The 26,598-nt window shown below is 45.8% G+C and overlaps 1 protein-coding gene across 3 annotated transcripts in view; it reads left to right on the forward strand.

The window, feature by feature from the left end:
* Nucleotides 1–26,598, forward strand: part of HIPK2 (homeodomain interacting protein kinase 2) — a 129,899-nt gene that overhangs the window by 65,412 nt on the left and 37,889 nt on the right. The gene's annotated exons all lie outside the window — the stretch shown is intronic.

Below are 26,598 nucleotides of genomic sequence, written 5' to 3' on the forward strand. Positions count from 1 at the left end.
GTCTGCCAGACTGAATGTCAGCCACTCCTTATTCTTGTCTTTGGGATGTTTTTTCCCTTTAATTCAGGTTTCTGTCTCAAGAAGAGGAGCACTTAAGAGCGCAGCCCGTCACGGCTGGAGCAGCTGCCCACACAGCTGGGGTGTGACTGTGTGGCTTCACTGGTTTCCACTTTTGCTTTTCACTTCGTTCTGGGATGGGCACCCACTCCTTATGACCCCTGTGCTTGCTCAGCTCTGTCCATCACGTTGTGATCTGCGGGGTCAGGAGGGAAGGCTGGGGCTGTTCCCTGCTGCTTTATCCACTCCCATCCGATGTCCCAGCAGTGACAGTCAGTGCCTTGTGGTCCTCCACCAGCACTGCAGGAAGGTGGGCATGCTGTGATGGGCCACTTCCCAAGCAGCATTCTGGGCAGGAATGCAGTGGCACAGCTCCTGTGCAGGTCACCACAGGTACCGGGGAAGAGCAGGGACAACCACCCTGGAGCAAGAGGGTCTTGAGCGGCTGCTGAGGTCAAAATTGGTATCAGTACTTGCAAAAACTTGGAGAAGAAGAAGGCAAATGGAGGATGTGAGAGAAGCTTAGAGGCAGAGATAATCTGCAGGATTAGTTTTGTAATTAAGAGAGAAAAGGGAAGTAATATAGACGTTGCAAGTTTATTCAGAAGTTTTCAGTCGGAAAGGGCCCTGCCTAAATCAAAAATAGCTTCCCTTTACGGAAGAGGCTTCCTTGCTCATTCTTCATGTATTTATATCTGACTTGGGCTGGCTCAATGGACAAAATGTTCTGTACTTATTTCCTCTTTTTTTTTTTTTTCCTGAATGAAGGCAGCCATCAAGTGCAGGAGAAGTGAAGCCATGGGAACTTGCTCTGTGTGCCACACCAGGGCTGTCCATTCCTCACTCACCGGGACAAACACCCTGTTTATAGGGCAAGAGCTGCCACTTGATGGAGATCTTTTCTCTGTACCTCTGTGCATTTGCCATCAGGCAGAGGAAAAAGAGCTGTTCCTCTGCCTTTTTCTCTGGGCTTTTTGCTTTATTGACCAGTGAGCATCCACCTCTGCTGTGGTGGAAACAAGGGCAGAGGTGAAGGATGGTGAGAGCAGCAAGGCCAGTGTGAGATAACCCTACAGGACTGTGAAAGAATGTGTGGAAATCTCCCCCTGACTTCTATCAATTAAGGGGAAAAGGGGAATAGTTTCGGCATTGCAATTAAAAGAAGGTAATAGAGTCTGATTTACATTTCAGAATGTATTAGCTTGGTTTTAATTGGAAAATAATTTGAATTGCAAGTGAAATAATTAGATTAGAAAGTCGCTCAGCAATTTACTGCTCGTATTTCCCCGAACTGGACTCATAGAATACTGTTGAACATTAAGGGAGGTGCGTTTGATTTCCTTCTTTTTTTCCCTCCCCTTCACTCCTCTCCTAATGAATTACATTGTGGAAGTAGAGGCACATCTTCATTAACAAGTGTATTTTATGTCTGAGCTCTTGGCTGGTTGCAGGTGCTTTTTGGAGGTATGAAATTTGTGAGGACTTGTGAAAAAAGGGCAAGGGGAGTTATTCTGGATTCCTCCAAGCCATTTATTCCAAATCTAGGTTGTAAAAGAAAAGTAATTGTCAGACCCTCCTCGATATCCCTCCTTGAGGTGATCAGGGTCATTCTGGAGTTATTAATTGCAGGAAAACTGGCACTGAAGACATGTAGTGCCTGCAGTGAATACATCCAGCAGCACAGATGTGTAGCTGGTGCTTCATTTCCAAACGGCACAGCACATCCCCGAGTACACTGCAAGCCAGGAGCCCTAGTTCCATGCACTTGTATGCGTGAGTGAGCCCAGCCATCGTTTCCCTCCTCCTTGCTCTGGGGTGAGCACTCAGGGACGGGGACAAAGGCAGGCTGCAAAGGGTTTGTGTCCCTGACAAGCACACAGCACTGCTTCTGTGGCTACTGGGTGGTGCTAATGGTTTTGTGAGATTCACTCTTCCTATTAGAAAGGAAAATCTTTTCCATCCCTGTCATGGGGAAGTACACAGGGGAATCGTATTTGGGCAACTTACCTATTGCTGCTTATTAATGTTATAAATCATTGTTTACTGGCTGATAAAAACAATCTGTCATAAATTGCAGGTCTCTGAAAAAATCCTCATAGATGTGAGACAGAAAGCAATCCATTACTGCTGCTTTTTCTCATTTCTTTTCTATAGACCCCAGCAACTGCACCATCAGCCTATGTTTATTTCTAATTATTTATTTACACACAAAGCCCCTGCCTTCTCTTCCAGGTCAGGAATGCTTCTTTCACTTGAGGGATAACTTAAAACCAGTTTGATTGGGCATGAAGAGTAATTGGACGTCATTTGGAGAAGCAATCCCTCTCCATAATCCATCACTGTTGTCACGCTAGCCTGTCTCTGAGGCAGAGCAGCATTCACTCCTGTTGTTCCTCCAAAGCAAAGGCCCCTCTTCCATACTGATTCTTTTCCAGTCTCTGTTTATTTCTTTAATGAATGAGTCAAAAGCAGATATTGTTAGATAAGTGTCTATAAATTATTCTGGCAGCTTTGTATAAAGGCATGTGATAAATTTTCAGCAAAGAATTTGTTGCTTCTGGAGCCAAAATGTTGGTGCCAGACTAAATGGAAAGAGCACATATGAGACACCAGTTGGGGTGCTTCCTTTCAGCCTTTCTTCAGGTGGGCACAAGTCTTAGATGGGACAATGCTCTGGGCCCTGACCTCTTCACCAAAGCCATTATCTGCTCCTCTTCCTGCTGTTTCCTCATCCCCTTCAGTATGTGCAGTCCTATCTCATTCTTAGGGGCTTGTGTTTTCTTTTTTTCTTTTTTTTTTTTCCCCATCAGCCCTTAACACTCTGATTTGATCTCAGAAGCCCTGCCAGGAGCCCTGGATGTGCTGGTGGGATTTCACACACGCGCCCATTCCCAGTGGTGGCCTGTGTGACTGGGACATGGACCACATGGGCTGAGGATGCTGCAGGTGCCCTCCTGGAGCTGGGCAGAGCCAAAGGAGGTCCAGCAAAGGCCAGTAGCAGGGCTGTGTCCTGAGTCTGTGGTTCCACCATCAGGAGCTGCTCCTCCTACCCTCCCTGGCACAAGCACCATAACCCAAGCCTCACAGTATTGCAAACCAGGCAATAGTTTGAATTCCCAAGCTCAAAACCTGCAGATTCCTCCATCTTAAAGAGCTATTCTTCCATCTGTAAGCTGGGAACTCATTTGATTTTTAAATTGTGTTTTCCTGTTGAAAGTAGAGACGCAGGGGAAAGGCCCCCATGGCAGGACCCTCACCTCTAGCAGCAATGTGCACACATTGTAGCTCCCATTAGTTCTTGTCCTCTCCAAGTGGATTTAACTTTCATTTTTAAATGGCAGCATTTGAAAGGCATATAGGGCTGAGCTAACCATGTAAGTAATTAGACTAGGAATGCAAGCAGAGGGGGCCATCAGCACTCATTATTTAAGAGCCAGCGTCATTATTTTTACTGCTTGGATGCTTATCTTAACATCAGCAGCTGCTTTTATTTAAAGGGGCTTTGCCTTGCAGACTTGATGTGCCTTGCTAGGCTCGCCTGGAAGGGCACTCAGAGATTGCAAGCCTTCCTCAGAGAGGTGAAACCAAATTAGTTTGCCCCAAAAAAGATGCTTCCCAGTGCTGAGGTTTCTGAAGTATTTGCACCCTGTGCAGGCTTTGTGCCCCCATACCTGGAACAGTGCTCCCACCTTGTAAAAATAAAATGCTCTTTTGCAGCACAGGGTGTTTTTTTATTAGGTCAAAGCATGAAAATTGTCCTGGGCATCTAAAATTGGAAGATTATGAAGTCTGTAGAGAAAAGCAGTGTCAAAAAACACTGTTGCAGTCCATCCACCCAAGTGCTTGCAGTTATATACCCATCTTTGGCTCCAAGCTTCTGTTAAATTTGACTTAATATAAGGGAGCTGCGCAGTCCAGGGTGAGCCCAAGTGCAGTGCTAGCTTTTATTCTGACACCCTTTATTGCTTATGCATGTGCCTAGAGCTGTATTTTGGTGGGAGATTAGAAAGGGGGAAAATAATGCAATATTGTATACCAAGTGGTTGTACCAGTGTGCTGCTGCATCCCTTCCCTGAGCCCTTTCACTCTCTCTCCTGGTTTTGTTATCATCGCTGTGTGTGTGGTGGATGCCTGGGCTCTGCTTCTGTGAGTGGCCTGTAGACAAGAGTGGGCCATGAAGGAAGAGGGTTATGCTGCCAGTCTTCAGTAGGAAAACCTAATCTAAAATGCTAAACTGCTTTGTGAGGGCCTTTGAGATCTATAAGCGTGTGCGATGCTCTGGAGTTCTTCTTGTGCCACCCAGAACCACCTGGAAATTTGAAGACCTCTTCCAGGAGATGGTCTGGCTGTTCTTTCAGCAAACCCCTGGGTGCTGAGCAGTGTATTTCTCCAGGCATCTTGGGAAAGCAGAGAAGATTCTGTCCTTTACCTTTGCAGTTTCCTGCAAGCTCTGGTCTTTCTTCTGCAAATTCGTGCCCAGCCCGGCAGAGTTAAGTGCTGCCGCGTTGCGTGCAGGGCTGCTTTGTTGCCATGTCAACTGTGCATGTCATTTGTTTACATTTGATTTGGCAGAACATTTCATGATAAGCACCAAGGCCTCCGGGCAGCTTTGAACTGGGGGGTGACTGGGCAGGGGCACGGCAGGATGGGGAGCGAGGGAGAAGGTCTGCATCCATCTTCTGCTGGTCGCCCACCACATGAGCAAGGGGAGCTGCTGCCTGGGACCTTGTCACTGTAGTTTCCAGGAAAATAGGGACAGGGGAAATAAGTGTTGATTGCCATATTAATATCGATAACAGCGTACGTGAACTCTCAGGTGGCTTCTTGCAGTTTGACCTGTGGAGTGTGAAGGTTATTTCACAGCCTGTTGCAGCCAGGGTTGCCACAGCTAGGTAATTTCTGTGATCCTGCCAAATTCCCAACAACCAGATCTTGATTGTTTTCATGTGTTAGTCAGTGATGGGAAGAGATGAATCTTTACAGGCAAAGACCCATAATTTGAAACAAATCTGTGACAGACTTTCCTGAGGACTTTCCCCAAGTAAAAAGAATACCAGGGCTTGGCCCAGAGCCAGGGAGAAAATATGTCTGAAGGAAAATCTGCAAAGACTGGAGTAGTATGTGAACTCCCGAGTCAGTGCTAAAGCAATTCAAGAAAAGTAGGTGCAAAACTAATTTTTCCAAATTCCATCAATGACAGTGGATTGATTGATTTTTTTTGTTGTTGCTGGGGGTTTTCTGTAAACAGAAGCAATCTGAGAAGAGGTTGGTAATGCATGAGAGATTTTCCTCCAAAGTACTTCTGACTGTTTGGCAGGGATGTTTTTCTCCGTATATGTTACCTGATCAGGAGTGGTAAATTTTCAATTTCCTTCTCAGTGCTGTTCGTTGCCTTCTGAATGTGAAATGCATTGTTGGTGCTATTGGTGGGAAACACATTCAAGATGCAAGTGCTGGGAAACTGGAGAGGTGATGAAATTCCCCCCTTCCTTCTGAAAAGAGATGTAATTTACTGTGTGCTATTATGAAAACCCAAACTCGCCTCCCTGGCGGCTCCACGGGCGAGGGCAGGGGACAGCACAAAGTCTGGGATCCCTTATGAGGTTCATGCCTCTGCCAATCCCTCCTCTGGCTGCTGGGTGAATCACAGCCTACTCTGGCAGGCTGCCTTCTGGGGGGTTTTTGCTTTCAAGAGGAGAAAATACCTTTCATCTGCAATTAATGTCCAAACCACCCGGCACCACCTGAAAGACCGCGGTGCCAGGAGCGTAGGAGAAATGAGCCGTGGGCCGGCAATGTGTTCCCCCACTTTGATCTCTGTCACTCTGCTCATTGCTCTGGCTTGATTTTTACATACCTGTGTGTGATAGCTTGGTCCTGAGCTCACCAAGTTGTCTTCTTGGGGCAAGCTCACCCACGTGCCCTTTGGTGACAGCGGCTGCCTGAGAACTGCTGCCTCCCTCTCCCCATCTTATCTCCCCGGTGCGTCAGAGCCTGTCTGCCCTCCCCTGATCCACTGAGAATTTGTATCAGCTTGTCATAAGCAGCAGGGGAATCTGGGGTTTGGGGCAGAGGCTGGTTAAACCAGCAGTGCCACCAGGAGGAGATGTGTCTGGAAACCAGAGCCTCCGCAGCAGCCTGGCTGGGGCTGTGCTTCCCTGAGGTTTGCGTGGAGGTGAGACTCCAACTCTGCAGGTGGTACTTGATGTCTGACTAGAGCTGCACAGGAGTTGCCTGTATTGGTACCTTCTTTGTTACTCATCTCTGTTAGTCATGATGTCTTCCTCCAATCCAGAACAGTTAAGGTTGGGATGCAAGGGAAGGTGGGGAGTTTGGTAGCGTGACCAGTGTTGGAGCAGGGGTAAAATTCCTGTTTTCTTTTTTGTCTTGCATGATCTGGAGGGATTGTATCTAGGTAAAGAGCTAAGCCAGCCCTATGACTCTCTTGGCTTTGGCCTTTCTGGAGCTGCCCAGTTGTGCTACCAAAAGTGACTATTCTTGTAAGGTAGGTCCGGCCCTTGGCCATTGACAGCCATTTGTTGATCCCCATTCATTCAGGTCTTGAAACAAAGCACTGAAGAATAAAGCCTCTCAGGTACTACCAACATGTGTAGGGTTCAGTCTGGATCCCAGCTTGTAGAAGGTTTTTATTGGGCACCAGTGATAATTTGATGTGTTCCAGTTCTAGCTTTTTAATTTTCTACTCAAGGGTGAGACTAGGTGCTTTCCGCAGAACATGAGATTCTTTAATTTTAGACATGAGGTCTGGCACCCTTTGTGGCAGCCAGCTGTCTTCTCATTTTCTTAGCAGTGCTTTCATTCTTCTGCATTGCAAGCCAGCTCTTTTTCTGTGTGGGATCCTTCTCACCTCAGCCCTTTCCCAGTTACATAAAGGAAAAATGCTAAAAGACTGGTAGCACCAAAATTTGAAAAATAAAAATAAAATTGTTGAGGCCCTTTCTGACGTGTTGCTACACGCCAGATGCCTGCCTATGGATATTTATAAATAAAAGCCCTGTTCATGGAGCAAGCATAGAACTATAGCATTATCTGTAATAAAAAACAGTATGTGGGATAACAGTATGGAGTACAGTTAACAGCAAAGTAACACATCTTGGGCTTGAATCAATGATCACCAGAGACAGGATGTTGCTTTGTAAATATTTCATTTGTTACATTGTTTTGTAACCTTCTTCTCTCTCTTATTTTGAAGTTATTTGCAAAAAATCTAAAACCCAGCGCCTGGAAGAAGCATGTGGAGAGAACTTGTGCAAGCCCTTCCTTCAGGCTCAGTGGTGGTGTCAGCTGTAAGAGATGCCAGTAAGGGATGCAAGGTGTTCTGCTCAGTTCTTTCCTGAGCTCCAGCTCCTTGGAGACTCATGGTTCCTGTGTGAAGAGCAGGGACATGTTGTATTTATTGGGCAAGACAGATGCCCTCGTTCCTTTGCCATTTCTAGCAGATGAGCTTTCCAGCTGGGAACCTCATTTCCAAATAGTTCTTCAACAAAAATCACATTCCTTGGACTGCTTGTTCTCAAAAAGTGCACCAAGTGACCTTAATGCGTTCTCAGCTGTCCTTTACAGCTGAGAAGTCTTTCTGAATGCAAGGTCACCAATTTCAGTGATATTCATTACTATTAAACTTGGCACTTGTATCCAAAGATGATCTTTTGGCTAACATACAAGGCTGGGACAAAGGAAGTTGTTTTCTTGTTTGCCTCTGTGAACTTGTAATTATTTTTTTTGCTACATCTCATAGGCTTCCCAGCCATGAAGTGGGATTAATAAATTGCACTTGCCTTACCTGGGTATATTAAAGTTTAGAAAGAGAATCCAAGAGCTGTCTTCATGGAAATGGAAAATGTTTGAGTTTTTCTGATACCACCCACACCTTAAGGGCTGACCTGCTGGCTTGCTTCTCACAGATAGAGTGAAATGGAACTTCATTCTGCTTGCAGGTAGCTATAGTAGTTACCAGCAGCTCTGAGAGCACCCTTGATCTACATCCTGCTCCAAGGGGCCAGACAACAAATGTGTCAGAGTAAAATTTCCATTCTGTTCATTGTCTTCAACACTCTTGGTTGAAATACTTCTTCCCCTTGTCAGTGTTGTACCTGGGGACCTGTTGATTGCCAGCAGCAATTAATGCAGTGCTGGTAACAGTGCTAGGGAAGGAATGAAAGTGATTGACTTTCAAATTCAGGGTTTCTGTTTGCAGGCCGCTGCTTTGGGGAAAACCTGTAACAAGGCTTCTGTCTAGAAACTAAGTATATCTGATGTGAAATACTAAACAGAGAAATAATGTACAGGAAAGCTGACTCTATTCCTTTAAGTGAGCAGGGTTGTACTTCTAAGTCCACTTTAGAATTAGGTTTTGCAAGACAGAGCCTTAGATACTTAAGAGGGCAATCCTCTCAGCATCCCAAAGAGAACATTGCAGCCTCTAATTAAGCCAAGTATTAACTACCTTATCTCCTTGATGAAACTTGGTAAACTCTGCCCTGACAGACGTGCACACATGGCTTTCTCCCTGGAAATCTGGAAGCTAAGACATGCTTTCTCTATCATCTATATGATTTATTTTTCCCCTGGCTATTCCTCTGGAGTTGCAGTAAGGCACTGAACCAAGTGCAGCTGTCTTTGCGTTGAGCTGTATTTGCATAGAGCTCTATTTGCATGTTGGCTTGTGCTGCTGTATAATATTAATAAGGTATTAAAGGAGAGCAGGGGAGGGGCATGTTAAGATTTCAGTCTTGTCTAAGCAGGGCCATGCAAATATGTTTCCTTTTATCCAGAATTAATGACTAATACATTAACGGGCCTCAGACTGGGGTTTTGCTTGCTTGGGAAAGATGTCTGCAGCAAGAGGCTGTGTTTCCCCCTCTCTGTCTTCCACACCCTTGGAGACATGAGTGGGTTTGTCCATTTTGGATGGAAGCTGCAAGACTGCTCAAGCAAGGAAATCTCTCTGTTTACAAGCATGCATGTCTCTGGAAATAAATGCAGCCAGTAGAAAGCCACAGCATGGGAATGGATGAGAAAGAAGAAAGGGGGTGGGGGCTGGAAACAAAGGAAAAAGTGTGGTGACTGTCTTGACATCTGGATCTGTCCTTGCCCCAGCGTTAGCCTGGCCCAGGCATCTGTTCTGTCTGGTGTGCTGGACTCAGCAGCAGCGTGTGCTAACTGAGGAGATGGAGCCAGCACCTCACTTTGCACTGCTGGCTGGGCATCCTGGACAGTGGGCAGGGAGCAGCAGTGGAGGTGCATCCCTTGTCCAGTGTGTTCCCAACAGGGGCGTGCCACTGTGACCAGGAGAGCCGGGGGGACCCTGGAAACTCATTATTTGCACATAGCAAGCTCTTAGTGATGACAGTCTGGCTGCAGGAGCCTGGGAGCCCAAGCAGTAATGGCTGCTGTGGGGGGATAGGGGCATCTCCAGGCAGGAGTCACCTTCAGTCTGCAGGGGAAGGAGGACTTCTGGAGCTGCCACACGTGGTCCATTTTTATCAACAGCCTGAAGAAGAAAGGGAGCTGTTCTAGCAGGACCTGTTTATAATCAGGGCTTTATTAAGTTACTCTGTTCTGAATATATGGATGATTACGGGGGGGGGGGGGGGCAGAATTCCCATGTGTAGGAAGAGAGGTGCCTTAGCCCCAAGCAGGTTTTGCATTACCTGTCCTTGGGTTTGGTGGGCCAGAAGTTTTCCAAACCTAGCTTGTCACTTGTGTAATTGCCTCCTGTGCTAGGTCTGAGTCAGCTTTCCTCCGGGTGCTGTCCAGCTGAACTGGGCTGGCTTATCTCAAAGGCTTGGTATTTTAACTCAGAATGGAAGGATAGGCAAGGTGGGGGTGCAATGCTCCTGTCTCCATGGTCAGTTCATGCTGTGAACATTTTGGTATTAACCTGATATTCCCACAAGTGGCTTGGTGGAACAGTTTGCTCTTGCTATGGGGATTGTGCCATATTATGGGGGAAGCTCTGTTCTTAATCAGTGCAGAAGCCGTGAGGGGAAAAACAAGTCTGCAACATCACTTGGCAACACAATTATTATAATAGGGTTTGCTTCTTCCTACACTGCCCAACTGAATTATTTTCTCCATATGGTGGAGCTACTCTGTTTTTAACTGGTTCTTCCTGCCCCTTCACCAGATGGCTGTTTTTCTGCAGGACCTCTCAGCTCTCGCACATTGTGCCTGCCTTGCTGAGCTGAAAGGAGGGAGAGGAATTCTGGTAAAAGCAGGCTCAGGACAGGTCCTGCCAGCTCTGCCTGGTCAGGGGGAAGAAATACATCTGGTGCAGGACCTTAGGCATCAGTGAGATGAATATTCAGTGTTACCTAACAGGATAACTCAGAGCAAGCATCCTGTTTATATTTGGTGGTGGTGAGATTTTGATGAGATCAGGGAGTTGAAGGAGCTGTAAATGGGCTACACATGGGAGTCTTTCCCTTCTTGGTTTCCAGCTCATTTCAGGCCTGACCTGTAACAGCTCATTGTCATCCTTGTCTTGGGTGTTAAGCACATCTTGACTAATACATTGCAATCCTGTCTGTCTTCTTGCTATTTTTGTCTTCCTAGGGCAGGGCACCCTACCTGTAAGCTTCTTGTTGCTCTCCACCTGCCAGGGGATCCTAGTCCTCTCCACAGCAAGCCTCTGCTGCTTGAGTGCATCCTCGTGATGCCACAGAGGAGAAAAAAAATAGAGACATAGAGAAATTCCAACAGGAGGTACAAGGTGTTTAGGAAAGATAAATCACTACTGTAATTTAAACTTCAGTAAGAAATAGCCTATCTGTGTTCTGTCCATACTGGACATCCTGCAACTGTATTCAAGAGCCTTCCTCATTTGCTTTTAGTCTGCTTTTTTACAGAAATGAGGTGTATGTGTGTGATCACACAGCTGCTTTGTTCCCCTGAAGTTTTGAATCTGGTGAACAAGTTCAGCAAATTTGATGCAGGGGGAGAGGTCTCAGTGGTATTGAGTTCTACGTGTTCCATGAAAACAGGCAGCTGGGCAGAGCCCCTGTTAATGGATGGCCCAGAGGAAGGGCTGTGGTGTTGGCTTGAGGTTCATAAATGGTGTTGGAGGAGTGGCTCTGTACAGGAGCTCAGTCCTGAGACCCTCTCTCTGTAGGAAACAGCAGAAGTCTTTCTCTGGCCTTTTCTTTTTAGATTTTTTTTTCACTTGGTGAGACTTGAAAATAAAAATAACGCTTTTCATCTTCAAAGAGGTTTAGAAACATCAGCTAATTAATCCTTTCCTTGTCTAGTGTGCTGCTTCAAGGAAAAGTGGGAAAGCAGGGATTTTTCTAAAAGTGAGTGAGACAGATCCTCAGAGGACCCATCTCAATTCTGAAGGGTCTGTGGCTGTTGCTCCACTCCGAAACATGTGGCTCTGTACCATGTTGTTGATTGTTCTTTCTTTCTGTAACAAATAAGTAAACAATGGAATTCAAAGAAACAACCCAGAAGTGTCCTCAAGTACATATGCCCCAGCTTATGGATAAAGAATCAACCTGAAAGAACTGTAAGTGGGCTTAATCAGGAAGGCAAGAAAATTCCCATCATTAAATTTTAGATTTTTTTAAAATAAGCATACGTGAGATAGTAACATTTTCTCATAAATTTTCTTGCAATAAAGGCATTTCCTGTTCTTCTCTCGATGTCCCTGAGGATCTCACAGGCAGTGTCAAAACCAGAAGCTTTAGGGAATCTCCTGGTCACTCTTGAGGGTTCTCTTCCCTCTTAGTCCAACAAACCATAGGGGTGGGCACAATGTCAGTCCTGACACTCATGTGACAAAGTCAGTGTTGCCTTATGGATTCAGGGGCTGATGATTCACTGACATTGTCCCTCTCTAGGGGAAGAAGGAAGATCACTACAATCCAGGATCTGCCTGGTTTCTTCCAGCCTGACTGGAGAAGTCAGCACAGGGGGAATGGATGGAGGGTGTAAATGGCTTTCATTCACTCTCTTGCATTTAAATGAGCTCTGTGATCCATGTTTTCTGCTGATGGTAATTCTGACTTCTGGTCAGGAGCAACACATGCCTTGTCTGTGTGTGGGATGGACACCAGTGCAAAAAGCCAGGGCTTCTGGTGGGTTTTCCCTTGCTTTCAGCCATCAGCCAAGTCTGGCAGAGGTGCCTGGATTACCTCCAGTCTCAGGGATGTGTTGTGGAGCACATTTCACGCAGAGAGTTAGCTCAAAGGGCTACAGGTCAGCAGATGCCATGCTTTTGGTTTTTCTTGGCGGTGTGGCTACACCTCCTTGGTTTTTCTGGATCCTACTTGTGCCAAGTACTTTGCTGTCAGGATCCTAAGGTGAGCATCTCCAAGCTCAACAGCATCAAAGATGCTGCAGAAGCTTTCGATCTAGGTTTTTTCTCAAGAGAAATTCTGTAGTTAATTTCCTCTTGAGTCTACTGCTACTGGTTTTCCAGGGTGTTTCTTTTTTTTCATTACCTTTCAACGGGTGTGAACTTCTCTGTGGTCCAAAACAGGACACACATGCAGCTCTGTGTCATTGTGCTGACTTTTGTCATGCAATCTTTTTGCTTTTGTCAGCAATTTCTTTTCTATTCCCCTTTGCATCAACCCTGAGTTCTCTTGCAGAAATGGTTACAATTAGAAAATAATGATTTTAGAACTGTTAGAACATAAATTAATTTTTAGTTTCTGGTGAGACAGGAAAAAAGCAAGAACAGAAAATACCTCTCAGTCAAGCAGAAGTTTTCCCTATTTTATACATATTTACTATTATTCTACAACTGAAAAGCCTGGATCCAGAAATATTGCAGAAGGATCAAGTGGTGATTACAGAATGCATGTTCTCAAAGGAAGCTATTTTAGGGTTCCTCAAAGCAAAAAAAAAAAAAAAACAAAAAACCCCTCAGGCTCCCCTGAATCAGGAATGTGATGCTGTACTTTGAGTAAAAACATATTGGGTTCCATGCAAATTTGTTGTCTTCAAATCATTGTCTTGCACTTCCCTTGCCCATCTCTGCATAACTCTGAATTTGGCTGCTTGTGTTTGTTTGCATAAATACGCAAGAAATTAGTCCAGAGTGGCTCTTGAAGCCGTGGCTGGGTTTGCTGGACTGGTAGATAAAAAAATTCCTTTTTGTTCCTCTTTTTCCTTTTAAACTGAGACATTCAGATTGGGCAGCAGGAAGACACAGTAAACAAGGAGCCTGGCATTGCTGTTTTTAGACAGGCACTGTTCAGAGTAGGATTGCGCTTTAGGAGGTGCTAAGTATGTTCAGCAATATTGGCATTTTGTTTCAGTTGGATGAAGATCCAAGAGAAATCTGAGCCCTTCATGAATGGAAGCAGTCTTCCCTCATATGCCCCTCCATCGCTTTTCCCTCTCTCTGCTGGGCAGATGTTAAAGAGCTGCATCCCTCCCACCTCCATCCCACCTCAACTGGATATGGAGCTGGTTGTTTCCCCTCTCTGGTGAAGGAAAAACAGCAAAGCCCTGCAGCTCCCCTTCCCTGGCCACACCACCCTGTGGAGATCACAGAAGTTGTACCACTTAATCCTGTCGCTGCTGTAGCATCTTGTGGGGCGGCGACAATGGGCATGAGCAAAATACATAATTAATAAAGCAGCAGTGGTTGGCATTTGCTGCCTGCCGATGGGTGGGATGCAGGGAGAAGCGGCAGGGTAATTATAGATGTGAAAAATGAGGCAGGAACACGGGGTAACCTTTCTAGGGTAGCTGTCCCGGTGATCAATGGGCCTACATTGTTTCCTCGCTAACCTTTTGGTGAACCTCCCCTTAGAACAACAGGGGAAATACATTTATTCCCTTCCCTGTCTTGTTTCTTGGTAAAGCACTTATGTGTACCACCTTATTATTGCACCCTAAATATTGCTGTGTGCTGGCAGTAAATCACAGGTGGGCAGTGAGCTGCCCCTCAGGCAGGGCCCTTCTGTCCTGCCCCCGTCCAGCTGGAGGCTCCTGCCCAATGTGCTGCAGGCACCAGCTCTGTCACAGCCCCAGATAAACCAAAATGACAGCTTTCCACAGCTAAAATGGGTGTCAGGGAAGCTGCAGGGATAGAGCTGGGGAAGGGTGCAGTAAAGGTAACAAAATGTACGCTAAGGTTTTATGATGGAGGGACAGAGAAGCTCCAAGACATTGGGACAATAAATTCACAGGCTTAAAACTGGCTGAAAGTGTCTTTAAAGGGAGGTTTGGTCCATTTGCATGCCCTGCTGCTTGAGCTCTTACCTATCAAAGCCAAACCTGCTCTGTTTTCAGTAATTTTTTTAACACAGCTCTCATGTGGTGAGGTTTCTGAGAGCTGCAGTCAAGTTTACAAAGCCTGAACTGCTCTGTCAGGAGGGAAGAGGGTTTGGTTCAGGCATTTTGGGGGGGAAGCATATGATACACACCAGATAAAATTGCAACATGTAAAAAATGTGAAGAATGCCAGGAAATGTTCTTGAACCCTGCAGTTGACTTACAGCGAGCTAAATGTTACAGGCAGTCACAATAATTGAAGATAGGAATGTATACATAGGACAGCCCCTTCTTTCAAGAAAGGGTGGATCTTTGCCTTGATGTCCTGGGAAATACTCTGGATTGTTGTATTTATTTCTCTGGAATAATTACTGAACTTCCTGTCAGCCAAAAGCATTCCTGATATATGGGGATTTCTTCGCCCTTTACAAGGACAGTACCGGCTTACAAAACAGTGAAATTAAAAAATGACATCCATACTGCAGTGAGATCCAAGGACAAATTAGAAGTTAATCAGATGGGAATCAGTTCAGATTCCCCCTGTGTATAGTGAAAAGTTTCTTTTGTATGATGGGTTTTTTTCCCTGCAAGATTTGTCTTTCCAAAATTTTTCTCATAGCCACCTTAGATTTTAACATGCGGAAAATGTTTATGTTTTTTCAGAGCATCAGGATAGCTTTAAGAATTTGTTTTGGCAAGAAAAAAATGAAACAGTAAAAGGAGACATTTGAAGAGTCCTAGAAACAAATATATGACTATGTGTTGACATGTTATGAAGGTGTTGGGAGCGACTCCTTACTTAAAATTGTGTTGAAATTTGCACTTACTATGGATTTAAATTCATCAGCTTCACACTTTAATGATTGAATTTAGGTTCCTGATTTGGTACAGAGATGCGTTAGAGAACAATTGAATTTTCTATGTGATGGTTTTAAATAAAGAATGAACTTAACTTTGCAGAAGACTTTGTCTTAAAAGTCTTTCCTCTGAAGAGGTGCCTTTCTTCCCACAAGCATTCATGGTTCCTTCGGGACTATTTGCACACCACACTTGCATTGTTGATTGTATCCTGGCTTTCTGTCTGGCTCCACTGAGATGTGTGACATTAATAAAGTCAGAGTTGTTCTTCTGCTACAGCTACAAGGGGCCCTCTTCCATCTCTGGACAAGGGAGCAATTACAGTCTTTGGTTCTAAAATATGGTAGCTGCAGGATCTAGACTCATAGTGGTCACCCCAGTGCATCAGATTGTGTTTTGTTCAGGCTTGATTGTAGCTCCTGTCTTAGCAGATGCTGAGCAGCAAGTCCCAGAGCTTGTATTTCCAGGATGATGAGGGATCCCAAATTAGGCTGCAAGTTTTTTAGTGCAAGAACTGTTTTCTTCCATTTTTTTTTACATCATCTAATAGCGTAGGGCTCTACTTAACACTTCCAGATGTTACCCCTAATATAAATGCAATAGAAATAAATTAAATTCTGAGTGGATTTGCGTTTTTGCAATCTGTGCTGTGCCCTGCTGCCTGTACAGGGGGCTGTTGTCACCCGTTCCACCAACTGTGCTGACTCAAGTAGGGCTTGAGTTGAAAGTGGGAATTTTCAACCCTCTGCAGCAGGAGTAGCCAACTGGGGCAGCTCCGAGGTGTCCCTGCTGTTCCCTGCCATGCAGATCTCCATGTGCAGATGAGCAGGCATTCCCAGGCTTTTCCTTAAACTCCTGCCTGGACCAAGCAGGTCCTCAGAGCATAGGCAGGGTGCTGGGCTTGAAAGTGGACCTTGGATTTCATGTGCCATTCCCAGCATGGCTGCTGTCTTGCTGGGTGGTATTTCATGTGGATTTCGTGTGGATTTCATGCGTTGTTCCCAGCATGGCTGCTGTCTTGCAGGGTGATACCTACAGGTCATTTTGACCTGAAATTTACCTTACCTCAGTAATACCCATCTGTTTCAAAAGAACCTTCAAATCCATGTATTATTATTATTATTACTATTCTTGTTGTTGTTGTTGTTCCCTGCTATAATAAGTAGGAGTCGTGGTCTGACAGATACAGCACGCTGTTCACAAGGACCTTGCTTCTTTTCTTGGCTTTGCTGTGCTCTCACTGTATGATCTTGGGCGAACTGCTCCACCAATCTGTTCCCCTGTCACCACACATTGTCTTAGATCATCAATTCTCTGGAGCAGACACAGTCCCTTAGCACGTTTTAGCATCTAGCATTGTGAGGCTCCTGGCTCTGCTGAAATACAAATAGTTGCAGCTAATAATAATAATAATAATATTAAATCTGTGTGTTTCTTCAGAGATAAGTAAAGGGCAATGCTCCTTTCTCCAAGGAGCAGGCAGGATAAGTACTTTATTTTTGTCTTTGTCTTCTTCTAATTATAAAAAAAGAAGGCAGCCAGTAGACATGATTAAAAAAAGAAAAAAATAAAAGAAGGCTGCAGTAATTTGATATTTTTAGCCTCAGACCTGCTACTTGTTCTGTGAAGCCAATCTTAGGATCATGGCCTGAGTCTGGTTCGTATCCGTGTTTGCCAGGGATAGAAATCTTTTGGAGCCTTATATTGACAGTTGGCTCAGTATTCAGGCTAATCCTATAAAAGCACCATGCAGCTTGGTGCAACTTTCAGTATTTGCTGTGAACAAAAGTGTCAGGAGTGTTGCAGATCAGACATGAGAAGCTTCACTTGGCCAGTACGTGGCAAGGCTCTGGGCTGGGACGATAAGGGCTTGGGATGGAACTGAGCGTGGCAGAACGGCTGGAGAGAGGAGAAGTCAACTTTTGTTTGTTTCTGTGTGCTGTGGGATTTTTTCAATTATTATTTCATTTCCAAAGAAATGCAACAGCAACAACAAAAAGTCTTAAATATTTAGCAGTGAAAACAATAGATTTGAAAAGGAAAACAAAAAGTTAGAGCCAGCTCTGGCATTGGTGGACACTTGGCTCTGAGGGAAGCGAGAACAGCTTGGATTTGCATAAATTGCATACTGCGGGTCAGAAAGCAGAGTCAGAATTATGCTTTCATTGCAGTGGCATGAATGGGAGCACATAATTGGCATTCTTCCCCTCTTGATCAGATGCCTCCTTCAGGGGATTTCTGCACCCAATACGTTGAGGCTCATCCATTCACTGCCTGGCATGGATAGGGCTTTTGTTTTCAAATTATGATTTTTCTATTCTCTGATTTCTTCCATAACCTGGGAAAGCCCCAGCCCTCCCCCCCTGCATGGCCCTTTGTTTGGGAGAACAACCAGAGGTCAGGCTGTGCTGAATGTGGCTGTTGTTGCATCACCTCCTGTGCGTGTTTCTGGGCTTCTGGCTCAGCGTGGAGCCCTCGGCCCCCAGGGGGATGGTCCTGGTGCTCCGTGTTGGGCACCTCCTCTCAAGGTTATGGAGTCCTGCATTTCTGAGTGCAAAGAGGTGAATATGGCTGTGGTCAGTCCAGTGGGGCTTCCTCAAGGGATATACAAAGAGGCTTGGCTGGGATAAGCTTATCAGGCTCTTGGTCATACCCAGGGCCTGGCTCTCTTTTCTATTATTTGGTTTATTAGCATTTTTTTGCCTTTTGTGATTTTCAGCTCAATCACAGCAAGGACTTGCTAGGGAATCCAGGTTCAGCAAAACACGAGTGCGGGTTTAACCTGAGCTGCAGCCAGGCCCTTGCCAGGATTCAGGAATGTATTTGCTTCAGATGATGCACCTGGTAAATGCTTCCAGCAAGTGCATGTGGTGCTGCTAGAAACTCACAGAATCACTAGGTCCATCCAGACCCTGGCAGCCACATGGAAGCCTTTCCAGTGGGATGTCAAGTCCTGGTTATCCCCCCTGTGTGGTTCCTTCTCAGCACTGCTCACCCAGGGCTTCCAGCCTCACCCTGGATGCATGGTTGCAGTTTTCTTCTCCTCAGAGCCACTGGCCAGACCAGGTGCCTCGTGCCCCTTTGTTCTGTCCTTTCCTGGGACCATGCCCACCCTGCTGCTGGTCTCAGGTCTGTTCAGCAGCAGTGGCAAAGAGCAAACAGCAACTAACAGGTATTGATGACTGAGGCCTGCTTCTTCATTTATTCACAGACAAATGTTTTAACCTGTCAGTGTTAAGAAATCATATTGATTGCAGAGATTTTGTTTTATTCCTTTGGTCTGTTAGTCAAAAGGGCAATTCCTCCTTTAATGTCTTCCTGCCATGGGCTCGGTTCCACTGTGCCTTGTCCAGAAAATATTTTATTTTCAAGGCTCAGGGAAAATGATCTTTATAAAATATAAACTATGGGAATTTTCATTCCCCTCTGGCTTTAGGAGGAGGAGAGCAGCTGGTAGAGAGTGGATGAGAAAGGCTTTATCTGCTATATTTTGGTTACTGCACTTTGAGTGATGGGTTTAATAATTGATAGAGCAATTTAGCAATGATCCATAATCCTGAAAGAAGCCTACGCTCCCCTCCCTTTCTGTCTCCCTCCCTTTCTCCTTCCCTTTGAGACTGACAGGCTGCTCTCAGTGGTTTTGTCTGCAAAATTTCATCCCTTGGTTTCTGTAAACAGCCTGACATGGGAGAGGGGGGGAATAAAAGCAAGTGTTTCTAAATCTTTTGTCTTGTTTCCACAAACAGCTGCACTGCTTTCTCCAGCTCTGAGCTTCAGTCATTTGTTTGCTCCCATGCTCTTGCTGAGGGGAGCCAGGAGGTTTTCTTTAAGGCCCTAACCTGAATGAAGTGTGTATGGACAATGTAGATAGGAGAGCAGAGAGGTGCAGAGCCTCCCAGCAGGGACCCCTCCCTCCCCGTTGAAACCCAGGCTTTGTTCGTGGCTGAATCCAGCTTTCTTAATCCCAAGAAAGGTGCATAGGGATGGCAAGTGCTTGATTTGTAAGTGTGGTTTACTTGAAAGTCTTCCAGGATTAACCTATGGAAATTGCTTTTTCCAAGAGCTTCGTGTGGGTGGTGGCAGCGAGCAGGGGGATCCTATTGGGGTCCCTTATAGGTCTCTTTGTGACTCCCCATTTTTCAAACTGGATGCAAACCCACAGCAGCATAGGGTTGTGCACCCAGGTGCAGGGTGTGCACCCCCTTCACAAGGGTGGGGGGCTCCTGTGTGGGATGTCCACAGTAAGTGTGGGAAGAGAGGAAAAGAGGGAGCAGGAAAAGGAGACGGACATAGTGAGCAAGAGAGAAAAAGAGAGAAGGTTATAGGTACTGAGTGTGTGCTGAGGCCGAGGCAGAGTGAGGAGAGGGAGGAGGTGCAGCCTGGCAGAAAGCCAGCTGTAAGCAAAGTCAAGTGAGATGTATTAAATTATGTTTTTCCATATGTATTACATAGATGCCAGATTGACAACAAGTTGTAATTAAGCATGACATAAAGTCAGCTATGCACAGCTGTATTATTCCTTAGAATTACAAGGGGTGAGCTCCCTTGGGGCACAGCAGAGTTTATGGATGCTCCACCATGGGAGGTCTCTGGGACAGGCTAGCTGAATGCTTGCCAGGAGTGACACAGGCATTGCAGGGAGGGAGTGGGTGACCTCCCTGAGGTTCAGGCTGGCCCTGTCTGCCTCTGACACCATCCTCTGGAGTATTTTCACCCTTTCCCAGTCAGCACCCCTGTGGAACATGAGCAGTGGCCAGGGGTGGGTAGTCTAATCTGCTTCTATGAGTTATTTGCTATTAAATACCTTTAGCTAGCAATGAGAGGATCACAAGGCTTGGAAGAAATCATTGTGTAACTTGCTCTCTGTTTTTAAAAGAGATGACTTTGTGCATCTACACTTGATTAAAATACACCTGTACCACAGGAAACAGTCCCAGCTGTGTAGGATTTCCCCTGTGTGTTGGAGGATCTTGGTGACCTTCCTAGTGAGAAATGTTAGGTTGCTGGACCTTATAGGGTTAGAGATGTTCAGGGCACAGGAGGCCCTGGGAGATCATTTAGTCCAACCTGATGGGCAAGGTAGAGTCTGCCATGAGATCAAGATCAGGACTTCATCTTGCTGGGTCTCAAAAGCCTCCAAGGTTAGCAACTGCAGGGTCCCTCAGGGCAGCCTGTGCTGGTGGTTCATTGATCTGCACAGTGGAGGTGTTTCCCTATTCCATCCCAAACAGAGGGATCCTCAGTTTGTCTGTCATCTCTGCCTTCTCCTACCCACCTGAGGGAAGAGCCTGGCACCATTTTCTCCATGTGGCAGAGGAGGAGGAGCAGGCTGCTGTCATGGACACCATGAGGTTGCTCCAGTTCACCTTCCTGCTGGGATCCCCGTGCCAAGCGTGGCGTCCAGATGTGGCTGGAGCTGGGTTACCGCACTGCTTGGTCGGCTGGCCCTCTTTCAGGGATGCTGTTGGTCCTGCTGCTGCCAGGGTCTTCCTTTCTAGTCCACTGCCCCTTGAGTCAAGGTGCTCATGGCCACTCCAGCTGAGCAGTTCCCCACTATCCCAAGGGCCAGACCTGGCATTTCTCCTGGCTGTATTTCAGAAGGTCCCTATCAGACCATGCCTCCCGCCTGTCCAGGTCCCTCTGGGTGGCAGCCCTGCCCTCACATGCATGGCAAGGTATCTCCAGTGTGGCATCACCCACAAACTGGGTGGGAATGCACTCTGCCTCCTCCTCAGGTCAGGGATGAAGATGTTAAATGAGACCAGTCTGGGATAAACCCCTGTGGTACCTCACTGGTTACCAGTCTCCAGTTTATATTTATGTCTTGTAACATAAACCATCACTGAGGGCTGAGTGGATCCAGCTTCCAGTCTTTTGAGCTGATTCAGATATTTTTTGTAGTGCTGCAGACTAATCTTGAGGGATGGGCAAGAGCAATGTGAGCAGTGCACTGTTGGAGCTCCCTTCTAGTGGTGGTTGTACAGGTGGCCTGGCAGCTCTGGAAATGGCTCTAGTTACACCCACAGTCCTTACACCCAGGAACCAGTGTACTTGTGTTTGACCTGTGAAATACAGAGCCTTCTAGGAGCCCTGTAGTGGCACTACATCACTCAAACCAATAGATCTTCGTGGGTAAACAGTATACTGTGGCATTCCTCTGTGATCCTTTCCCTCCCTCAGGAGTAACCCTGTGCTGACTGGCCTCTCTGTGGTTGGAACTTTATGCTGGAATCTGAAAGGCATAGTGTGCCTGCATATTCTGGGATGAGTCTTGTCTACCAGGGCTGTCCCTTGCTCAGGGATGCAGGAGAAATGCAGAAATCCAGCAATGAGGGTGAGCCCAGCATTTCCCTGCTGGGTGACACGAGTGGGGCATAGAGCTGCTCTCCTGTCCATGGGATGGGGAGTGAGCAAGCAGGAGCTGTTGGGGCTTGTAGGTGTGTCATGCCCTGGCCCTGGTGGCTGCCTTTATCACAGACACAAAAGTCTGCAGATGCCCAGCCCTGGAGCAGAGGATGGCCTTAGTCTTGGGGTCATCCATATTTGATGTCTGCATCCCTTCCAGGTGTCTGTGTGAGTGGAGAGGTGAGGGAGATAACAACTGCAACATTTTACTTCCAGAATATGAGCCTGTCTCCTTTTACATCCCTTCACTTAAGAAATGATTTGGAGTCTGAGAAGTACAGAGGAACAAAAAAAAGGTTCTCTGTGCATTCCACCTCAATTTCCTAGGAGTTAAAGGTGCTCTGCATTCTACAGTACATGGCAATAAAAGGTGGACACCTCCACAAAATACAAAAGAGTCAAGTGAGCAGGTATGAGAAAGAGTCCATAAAGATGCCAAAGAAGAGTTCATCTGAGAGGAGGATAGAACTCCATCACTTGAATAAAAACCCCTTTGTAAGACACACAAAGGATGCAGTTCCCTGTCCTCACAAGAGGTATCTTGGTGCATGGGAGTGCCTGAGTTCTGAGTGGGGTGAAGCCCTGGGTGTGCAGCTGGTCAGTGCATCCCTGCTTGGGCAGAGCAGCTCAGCTTCTGCCTCTCTGCCTCTGCCCAGGGCTTCCTGAGTGGAGATGTGAAAGCTGCTGCTTCTCAGAGTTCAGGCTTTAGTGAGTGAGACAGGAGCTGTGTGTTCAGCTCAGAGACATCTTCACTGGAGCTCTGTCTGCACTGCCTTCAGCTAGCCCCAGCCTTCTTCTGGGAGCAGGAGCACTCTCTGCTCAAGGTGCCAGCAAGTACCAAGCTTTGAGTTGTATTTTTGTCTGAGGTGTATACTTGTCCATGAAGGACTCAGCTGAGACTGTCACACTTGGCCATGAGATCCAACCAGAGGTGGTAAATTATCCCTGAGGAGGGCAGTTTGCAGGGAAGTTTTAAAATTCAGAAAGAGCCCAACTCTCTGAATCCGGGTCTGTGGAAATGAATTTTTTTGGCATCTGTTTTTAATGTCCTGTGATGTGTGGGTGAAAAAGCCAGCAAGCTAGACTGGTAATTAATTTTCCTGACAGAAACACCAGACAATGAAATTACCCTGCCACAAAGCAGGGTTGCTAAAGTAAATACTCCAGCAGCAGGCCTGAGAGCAGGACGGGGTCGTGTGTGAGGTGCAAGCAAATGATGAGGTGGCACTGCTGCCTCTGGGGACCTGCAGGTGCTGCCAGCCCTGCTGCCCAGGGCACCAGCACCAGAGCTCTGTGGTGTACACAGGCACATTCAAGCTGGGCTCCAAAGGATGGGGACTGACTGGACTCACTGCTGAGCCGAGGAGCAGGTCACCCTTTGCTGTCCAGGCAAGTAATTTGGCTGGAAACGGGTAGGGATGTGGAAATGGGGATGGGATGGCTGCTTCTGTCCTAGAGATAGAGGCTCTTGGCAGGGCTCTCCAGTCTTTCCCAGGCTGGTGGCAAGTGGTTTCTAAACCTTTGGTGTGATTTGTGTGAGCTGTAGAACAGGTTGTGCCTGTGCGTGCAGAAGGGGAGTATCTTTTTTTGGAAGATGTCAAGGGCAGCAGCTCATGGGAGAGGAAGGACAGGAGGGCAAAGTTTTCTGTTTTCCTTCTGTGTGTCTTGTACTGGAGGCAGGAGTTGGCTGTGCCAGGAGTGTTGCTGCAGATGCACAGCCAAGAAATGGGTGGAGAGCAGGAACTGGGGATGTTCCTGCATGTATTGAGGTGTCTGGCAGCTGGCTCCACTGTGTGCTGTCAGACAAGATCCCTCACCACAGTCAAAAGGTTTGGTGAGTCTGTGTTAAAAAACCTGTATTGTTGGTACAGAAAATACTTCTCTGTGCAGTCATGGAGAGATCTGCTGAAGATTTCAGTGCTGTTTGGGAGGATCTGCTGCCACGTGAATCGTCCTTCCGATTTATGATTGCAATACTCAGATGTGCACATTTTCATAGGGCATTTTCCCTTGTTACACAGTGCTAGCAGCTGCAGAATGCAGAAATCCCACACAAGAACTGTTTCAGACGTGGAAACTGTTTTCTTCCCTTTGGGAAAGAAAAATACACCATTTTTCTTGCTGAACTAAATCTGGATGCTTTTAGGAAAACAAGGGTCAGTTGAGGAGTGGACTGCATATGCATTTTAGGACCAGAGTTATTTAATGTATTCATTATCTGTAAAAAGTGCTGGACCAGTAGTGAAGTGTTCAAGCATGCAGATACCATATACTGTCTTAGGTTAGGCTGCAGAAAAGAGCAAGGAGCATTTAAGGGACTTGATCTAGATTACAGAAAACATTATGCTAGATCAGTGCAGTACGGAAAGGCAGTAAACATTGGAAGAGAAAAAATGAACTATTTCTGCATAATTCTATGTCCTAAATTAACTGCAGCTTCTCTGGAGAAAGGACTGTGTGTCTCAGAGGATCTCCCAGATAAAACATCTGCTGAAATGCCTCGTGTCACTCCAAAAGCAAACAAAATATTAAGCTTAGGGAAGACTGGAACGCGAAAGCATTCTGCAAATAGTGTAAAATAAGTCTGGGGAATATCCTTGTGTTTTAACTCGTTCTAGGTCTGTTCAGCCTGTCTCCAAGCAGTCATGTCAGGAAGAGCAGTTGCAGGGTCAGGCAGTGGATTGAATTTGAAACATCCATGGGATGGTACACTGAGAAGGCAGAAGCTGCTGCAGACATGGGAGAATGGGGCAAAGATATAGAACCAGCTTGTGGTAAAGGACAGGTGATTCAATCATTTCCATCTTCACCTCTAAACCAATCGATGTGAACAGAAAGTGAGAGGTGACGAATTTAAACCCGATGAAGGAAAATCAAGCTTTAAAAAGCTGAGCTAAGATGCTATGGAAAGCAGAAGGTTGCCTGTGGAGCTCTGTGGTATAACATGTGATGGAAGTCAAGATCTCACCTTGTCTTAAAAAACTGACATGCTTATGTTAAGAAAGAGAGGAGTTGCATGTTAGATACCATGTGCAGAAGGATGTATGCATCCATAAATGAGTATAAAGAACAATATCCACCACAGTGGAGAGTCAAAGGTATTTGTCTGTGGAGAGGTTATTTCAATACAGAGTTCATAGCATCCTGCCCCAAAATGTTTGGCATTGGCCATTTCAGGCAGGCAGAGCACTGCTCCTGGTGACTGCACCTCCCTCTTTCCCACAGCAAGCAGGAGGTATCTGCTGGCTGAAAATCTGGAATTCTGTGTGGTGTCCACTACCTGTTGTTCTTCAGGTGTCTTAATGACTATTTAATGAAGTTAACAAGATCTTTTTGTCTTAGGGCCACTCCCTCTCCATGGAAAAATCACAATGATTGCATGAAGGCTGGGAGAAAACCTCAGCAAGTGGTGGCTGTGGTGTATGTAAGGCACCACATCACCTAGACGTAGCCTCTTCTCACAGGCATTCTCACCATTGTTAGAATTCATAGAATGAGTGATGTTCTGTTTAGTTGCACTCTTTGTGTTTAAATAATATGGACATAGATTTGTGGTTTTCTCCCCAATAGCGAAGATGGAAAACTTCTGCATGTAAAAAATAAATTCTCTCCTTACTACTTCAGAAAGTGGGGCTTTCAGGTAAACCCACTTGACAGCCAAAGACTCAGGAGAAAAAAAAAATAAGAGATTTTGGAACCTCAAATTCTAGGTCATCCCTTCTTGCAGGGGTCTGAAGGTGTTGGCAGCCTAAGTGTGGGGAGAGAGGAGGGGAGGTGTGTGCTGCATATGACAGCAGTGCAAGTGTTCTTTTATGCACAGGGAGTTTTCCACACAAAATCATGTTGGGAGTTTCCCTGTAGTCCACCCCTCCACTTGAATTAATGGGAGGGATCTGAAGTTGAGGCGATTTGTGGCTGAGTTCTCATTAGTGACCAGGGACATTTCCTTCACAATGTGGAAGGCAGGCAGGGAGAGGCAGATGGCTTTGAATGCAGGATTTACATAGTAATGAGATTCAGGTCACCATAGCTGTCTTTTTCTCTCTGCATTTTGTCTAGGTGTCGGGTAGTGTGTAGGGATGACAGGGATGACGGAATAGGGAGGAAAAGAGGAAAATTAACCCCTTGTTCATGAGGAGAGATTGCTGTTAGAATAAAAAGTTTGTCACAGTGGGCTAAAGAGCGATAGGGTATGACAATGACAAGCACAGATGAAGCTAGAAGGGGTAAAGGTAGCCACTTTTTAAGTTTCTGACTTGTTTTTTGTGGGAATGGCAGAAAGAATTCGAACTTTAAAATCCCAGAATTTCCTGTAATTTTTACGTTCTGCATTGCTGGTTTAAGAAGAGGTAGTTTGGGACTTTTATCACTACAAGTCCCCCCAAAACTGAGGGAGTTTGTGGACTGAAGACAGGGCATGGATTCTTGCTACAGTCTTTGCTTCTTTGGAAAAAAATTACCGTTTTGCTTGGTTTCTTGGCTAAAGACTTGTCTTGACATGACTATGTAATGGTGTGATTAAAACATCATATTTTCCACTGCAATTGGTAATCCTTAGTATGATCTCACTAGTGTCAGATCTTATCCTGATGACAAATGGGGAACTGGGAACCATGGGTCCTATTTCGAGCTTTGCTTGGTGGCACTTGATTTGCTCCATAGCCAACCATAGGCATTTCCAAAATATGCATAAGGGCCTGAGAAATCCCAAGGCTATATTTAAAATGATGAAAGTTTTAAATCAGTGTGTGTTTATTTTATCTGTCTTCTGCTTTTTTCTTTCTTTATAGTTAGAGGAGTATGGGCGAGTAAGTTATTCATCCTGCTGTACATCCCATGACACCAGAAGCTGGGGCTTTAGAAGCATTGCAAGAACAGGAGAGAAGCTTTAGGAGATCCTTGTAAAAATAGGAACTGTGTCATATAACTGCATGTGGACATCTAGGCAGAGGTGGGATAAGTAAGGAAGGTGTTTTGTGTATAAGGTTTTCAGTATTTGGAAAATATTTTTGGTTCTTTCACACAGAA

Source organism: Agelaius phoeniceus, chromosome 5 (assembly GCF_051311805.1).
Source record: "Agelaius phoeniceus isolate bAgePho1 chromosome 5, bAgePho1.hap1, whole genome shotgun sequence".
NCBI classification, from domain to species: domain Eukaryota; kingdom Metazoa; phylum Chordata; class Aves; order Passeriformes; family Icteridae; genus Agelaius; species Agelaius phoeniceus.